The sequence below is a fragment of the Echinops telfairi genome, unplaced genomic scaffold, assembly GCF_000313985.2.
Source record: "Echinops telfairi isolate 266 unplaced genomic scaffold, ASM31398v2 ScPeMD7_7469;HRSCAF=8507_1, whole genome shotgun sequence".
Classification (NCBI taxonomy): domain Eukaryota; kingdom Metazoa; phylum Chordata; class Mammalia; order Afrosoricida; family Tenrecidae; genus Echinops; species Echinops telfairi.
This window is the reverse complement of record NW_022111373.1, coordinates 21,577,848-21,584,588: the sequence shown is the minus strand read 5'-3', so window position 1 is coordinate 21,584,588 and position 6,741 is coordinate 21,577,848. Positions and strand designations below refer to the sequence as shown.

The 6,741-nt window shown below is 39.6% G+C and overlaps 1 pseudogene; it reads left to right on the top strand.

The window, feature by feature from the left end:
* Positions 1–857: 857 nt before the first annotated feature.
* LOC101641149 lies at positions 858–1,378 on the top strand (annotated as a pseudogene).
* Positions 1,379–6,741: the final 5,363 nt, after the last annotated feature.

Genomic DNA, 6,741 nt, shown 5'->3' with positions numbered 1-6,741 from the left:
AGGGAGGGGAAAAATGAGGACCTAATGTCGGGGGTTTAAGGGGAGAGAAAGTGTTTTGAGAATGATGTACAAATGTGCTTTGCACAATTGATGTGTGTATGGATTGCGATAACAGTTGTATGAGCCCCTAATAAAATGTTTTAAAAAATCTTCACAATTGAACCAATAAGCTATAACATAATAAACAAAGAAAATCTTGAGAGAAAAAAAAACCCAATAGATAACATCATGATAAGTAGAAAATAGGTTGAACTTTTCAAGGATTTCCTCTTGTTTGCAACTACAATCAATGTTTATTGATGCAGTGGTAACAAAACCAAACAATACATTGCATTGGGTAAATCTTTTGCACCTCCTTAAGTGTTGACAAATAAGAACGTTACTGCAGGACTAAGGTGCCCCGACCCCCACCTTGGTATTTCCAATGGCTTCATAGGCATATGGAAGTTTAACATTGAATAAGGCAGACTAAAGAAGAGTATATGCATTTGAATTATGGTGCTGGCAAGAATATTTAAAGTATCATAGACTGCCAGAAAACAAACGAATCTGTCTTTGAAGAAGTATAACCAGAATGTTCCTTGGGGCCAAGTTTGGCAAGACCGCATTTCACATATTCCAGACATGTTGTCAGGAAGAGGGGGCAGCAAAAAAGAGGAAGACCCTGGATGTGATGGATTGACAGTCAATATTCTCAAACATAAGAACAATTGTTAGGATGTGAGAGGACCCAATGGTGTTTCATTCTGCTATACAAAGGGTTTCTGAGCCCCTTTCTGCCCGATCCCCCCCACCCCTCAGCGCCACTCTGGCTCCTCCTAAGCTAGCGCCTCCACTGTCTCCCTTTAGCCGCCATCATGATCATCTACCGAGACCTCATCAGCCATGATGAGATCTTCTCCGAAATCTACAAGATTCAGGAGATCAAAAAGACGGGCTGTGTCTGGAAGTGGAGGGGAAGATGGTCAATAGGACTGAAGGTAACATCGATGACTCCCTCATTGGTGGCAACGTCTCAGCTGAAGGCCTGGATGGTGATGGAGCAGAAAGCACTGTGGTCACTGGTGTTGATATTGTCATGAACCATCACTTGCAGGAAACCAGCTTCACAAAAGAAGCCTACAAGAAGGACATCAAAGACTACATGAAATCAATCAAAGGCAAACTTGAAGAGCAGAAACCAGAAAGAGTAAAGCCTTGTATGACAGGGGCTGCAGAACGAATCAAGAAGATCCTTGAAAATTTCAAAAAGTACCAGTTCTTTATTGGTGAGAACATGAATACAGATGGCATGGTTGCTCTGCTGGACTACTGTCAGGATGGTGTGACTCCGTATATGATCTTCTTTAAGGAAGGCTTAGAGATGGAGAAATGTTAACAGTGGACAACTCATGACCGATGTCTCTCATCCTAACCGGCTGCTGTTCATCCACACAACACCAGGACTTAGACAAACGGAACTGATGTCATTGTGAGCTCTTCATTTACTTTTGACCTTGATTTATTTGGAGTGGAGGCTTTTTTTTTTTTTTAAAGAAAAAAAACCATGTCATGTGGGTTGTCTAAAAATTAAATTCATGTAAACTCTCTTGAGAATGCCTCCTGGTTGGTGATTGGTAAACTAAATTCACCTCGTAGTGCTCATGGAGAAGCCAGAGCCACGTGTAGACCGCTACATTGCGAGGCTGTCTCCAGAGGCCTGCTCCAGCCAAACTACAGGGATCTGAATAGAGACAAGAATCCAAAGGCTTGATTTTGAGTTTAAATAAAGGGAGTGCCATGTTCTTAGAGGTGCCAGCATCTGAAGTGGATCCTTAAGCATTTCATCACCTAAAAATGAAAGAGATTATCAAAAGAATAAAGAGACTAATACAATCGGAAAAACATAAAAAGACAAAGGGTTGTTGAGTTGAACACACTGTAGGGTACTTAACAACACAACACATTTTACAAAGAAAACAGAAAAAAATAATTTGCAATTACTATTAAAAAAACTAATTGGTTAATTGAAGAAGGGGAGTCTCCATTTTTTCCACAAAGGAAAGTTTACCTTTTTTTGGTGGGGGTGGGGTACCTTAATTGATTTGTATTTACCCTTTTATTGTTTTCTGGTTGCGCTTATTTGAAAAAGCCACTACGGTTCTTTTTCAGTCTCAATTTATCTTGTGTCATTTAGTATTTTGTTCACACTATAAACAACTCTTATTTTTTAGAAAATAATTTTAAATATTTTAACTCATGGCAGGAGAGAATCTGGAATATGAAAAAATGAGGGCCAATCATGAATTATGAGTCCAATAGAAGCCATGAAGATGTGCAATCATACCTTCCCGAGAATGTCAGCTTATCCCTTGCTGGAATCGTGTCTATTAAGACCTGAAAACTATCTCACTTCACAGATGAACTAGAGCTTTCCAATGACACTGCTGTCATGGAGCGGATTGAAAAGGAGACCTCCATAAAGCATGCGCTGATTTATATGGCCAGATTATTGGAATATAAGTATTTCTAAAACTAGGTATTTTTCATTTAGGAAAGTAAATATTTTTTTACTTTTTTCTTTTTTGGATTAGAATAAATACAAATACTGCAAAGAATCCTGGTCAGTGTGGTTTGGAAGAGCTTCAATGAGTCGTGTCAAAGAAACAGGTTGTCTCTGGGCTAGTGTGAGATTTGTGGCTGGAAAAGCGTGTCAACATCAGGCAACTAAAATCAGTATTTGAGGATTTTTTAAAAGTTGTTCCTTCATAGCCATCATGCATACCGCAAAAGGAAACACTGCCAAGTCTTGTGCCATCCTCAAAATTGATTTAGTTGAGCCCATTGTTGCAGCTGCAGTGTCAGTCAATATCCTAAGGGTCTTCCTCTTTTTTAGCTTTCATTTATTTTAACGAGCATGATGTCCTTTTCCAGGGACCAATCTCTCCTCATAACCGATCGAATATGTGAGTGGGGGGCTCACGACTGTTGCTTTCAAGGAGCATCCTGGCTGTACTTCTTCAAAGTCATATTTGTAAGTTCTTTTAACACGCCAGGGTCCCTTGTTTCCTCTTCACCCACACTGTAAATGCACCGGTTCTTCTTACAGTAAGATGAAACAGAAGCAGCAACGGAAAGCCTAGCTCATGTTTGTGCAGACCCATATTGATCCTGCAAAGCAGAGTAAAAGTGCCCCTTTGGGTGCCAGAGATGTTAAATCTTAAGGGAAGCAGATAGCCTCGTTTTTCAACCCCAGAGGGACTCGTGGGTTCAAGCCCCTGACCTTTAGGTCAACACCTCACTGTGAAACCCAATCAGCCTCCAGGGTCCTTCGGGCCTTCTTACGGGTGTTTTATTCATTCTCAAGCTTTTGCATGCAAGTTTTCAACAGTCTTGAATGATATGTTTGCTTTTTTAGTGCCTTAAACTCTTCTTTATGACCCTCTGAAATTTTCGTTATATGTCTGGTTTTCAGTCTATGAAACCCAGAGTTGATGAGCCTATAGGGACAGGAAGTAGAATAGAATTATTGGATGGTTTAGTGGGGGGGGGCCAGAGAGGATCTACAAGGGAGCTGATGTCAAGGAGTTCAAGCAGAAAAGAATGTTTTGAACCTGATGGTAGTAGCAATTGTACAATACTGCTTGTTGTGGTTGCAGTATGAAATCATATATATCTGTGTTAACTCCCAATAAAAGGGTATAAAAAATGTACATATCATGATAGTGGCATGTCTAGCAAATTTTACTAAACATTATTGAATTATACACTTGGAATGGGTGAATTATATCACATATAAAACATGCCTCGATAAATTTGAAAAAAGTTCCCATGTTCTGAGCAAATGCCATATGTGAATATTTCTTTGTAAAAGTTTATTAATAACTCTGGAGATTAGATAAAGCAAAATTGAGTGGAAAAAATGATACATTGGTATGCTATAAGACCTGCTTATTTTCACTGAAAGTCGTACTGTGACCATAATGTCCACAGATTTAGAGGGTTTGTTCTTTTGGCTAATTAATTTTAGTTAGGGCAAGTCTAGGATGGTGACAAAAAAGTTATAATGTTACAGCCATAAGTCTTATTTCATACCTCTAGATATGGTCATATTTCATCACGCCCTCTGAACCCATGCTTCCATATTGTTGAATGGAAGGTATATAGCATTGGGTGCAAGTCTGTCATGTAAATCATAGATGCCAAAGCTGAGAAGAATCTTAATGTCCTTTTATTCCTGTGTTTGAAACAGTGCTCCTATTGTTGTCGCCCAACCAATGGGTTCTTATCCTACTTTATTAGCCTATTGAAATAGAGTGAACACTGCATTCTAAAAAAGAGTTCAAATGCAAATGCAAATGCATTTATTCATATTGGCTATTATTTCTGTTGTATTTTTTATTTTCTTTACATTGAATTGCAGTCCAAACACGTAGTCGATTTTCATCAGTGAATGTTTCCAGGTCACCTGACTTTCAGCAAGCATATGATTGATAATTAATCAGCCTTCTTACAACCCTTGTTCTACATGGGGTCCATGTAAGGAGTATGAATAAAGTATTTGACCCTGACATACACCTTTCCTGATTGTAAGTCATGCAGCCTTCAATTAGAATACCAATTAAAATGTTTCAACAAGCTAATGAAGCACTGGGAACATTTAATGAGATCTGGAAGTCAGCTACTTGGCCCACGGACTGGAAGCAGTCCATGTTTGGACACATCCCACAGAAAGGTGTCCCAACAGAATCCTCACATTTTAAAACAATATATGTTTTTGTCACTGCCACTTATCCATCAGTTTGCCACACTATGTCACTGGTATTTCAAGTGCCAGCAGGGTCCCCCAAATGTTAACAGGCTTGAGCAGAGCGCCCAGACTAAGAAAAGACAATGGAGACAGAATCAGCGGCCCTCGTTAGGGAAGTGGTCACTGAAAGCCTTGTTCATAACTTCAACAGACTGGCCGATACTGAAGGAAGGCCTGATGAAGGAAAGCAGACCACTGTCGGAGATGATGTGGAGGACGGGCTACTCGGGGCTCAGGGCACTCACAAGAGGAGTGAGAAGCAGCTACTTTCTCAGAGGGAAGCCAATAATGGAGAAGTGAGCAGGGTGGAAACTTAAAGATCTTCATTTGCTGAAGGGGCACAATTCAGGGTAAGGAGACAGAGGTGAAAATCCGCTAGCGATCAGCACGTGGACGACTGGAAGTATGAATGGAGGAAATGAAATGGAAAGCACCAAGCTTGGCACCCTAGGCATTGGAGCTGAACCGGACTGCCGATTTGAATCAGAGAATCACATGATTCGTTATGCTGGAAATGATATAATTACTAGGAAGGGCGTCACATTTGTTCTCACAAGGGCATTTCAAAAATCAATCTTTTTTGTTGTTTTGTTCTAATGAATTTGTATGCCACCGAAAACTCCAAGTCCACTCCAGTTTTACTTTCTCTCCTTTTCTAGCCACACAAACCAATATTTAAATCTGAAGGGTAAAGCATCTGGAGGTTTCCCGTTTTACTTTGGTCTTTTCCTGGAGTAACACTGACTTTGTTTCTCCTGTTAGACCCTCCATGTTTTGTCCTGCTGCCCCTGCCATCCTCTCCTCTTTTTCTCTTACTCCCAGCGCTGACCTTCTCATAGTCATCAAAATCTTGTCTTTTGTGTATAAACAATATTTCCTCTTTGTTTCTGCTTATAATGATGATGATATTAAATAGGTATCTTTGTAAGATTGACTGTTTGTTAAGCATAATATTCTCTAGTTTTGTCCATATCTTATGGTTTTTAAGAGTTATCACTTTTTTATTAATGTATACAAATTCCATAGAATGAAGGTACCACAGTCTGTTTACCCATTGCTCTATAGGTGGAGTTTTGGGGTGTTTCCATGTTTTTGCTATTGTGGAAATTGCTGCAGTAAACATAGGTGCACATATGTCTGTTTGTGTAGCATTCTTTATTCCTATAGGGTATATATCCAGTAGAGAGATTCCTGGATCACAAGGCACTTGGATTTGCATTTGTTTAAAGAATTGGCATACAGATTTACAGTTATACAATTCCTTTTTTTTTTTACAATTATACAATTCTGCAGTCTCATTAGCAATGTAAAAATGTTTCTATCTGTCCACATCCCCTCCAGCATTTGTTATTTTCTATTTTGTTGAATTTTGCCAGTGTCTGTGTGTAGTGATATTTCATTATTGTTTTTTTTATTTCCCATATTGATTATGATCAAAATATTTCTTCATATGGATGCTGGCTTCCTGTATGTAATCTTTGATAAAATGTCTATTCATATCTTCTGTACATTTTTATCAGATTATTTGTATCTTTCTAGTTAAGATGTTATCATTTTATTAGGTTTCTCAAGTGGGAAATACCTCGGTTCTTGGCTTTGCACAAGAAAGAATTCATGCTGAATCCTGGTTTGTGATTCCAGTGAGTTTTTATAAAAGACAGAAGAAGTGTCAGGTTTTATAGTTAGGGAACACAGGGAACCTCAAGGGACTGCATATCCACATGTGGCAGCGTGAGGCCAGAGAGACCCCAGCAGAAGGCCAGGGAATAACTGGAAAGGGCACGGTGGTCTTCAGGTTTAGACCTTTAGGGCCTTTGGGTAAGAGGCATGGGCGACAGTACTGGTTGACCCCATTGGCTCAATTAATCCCACCTGGCCTAGTTTGGCCCACCCAGGTATGCTGCCTTCCTGGATCAAAGGCCTGAATTTGGAACATGCTCAGTAGACACCCC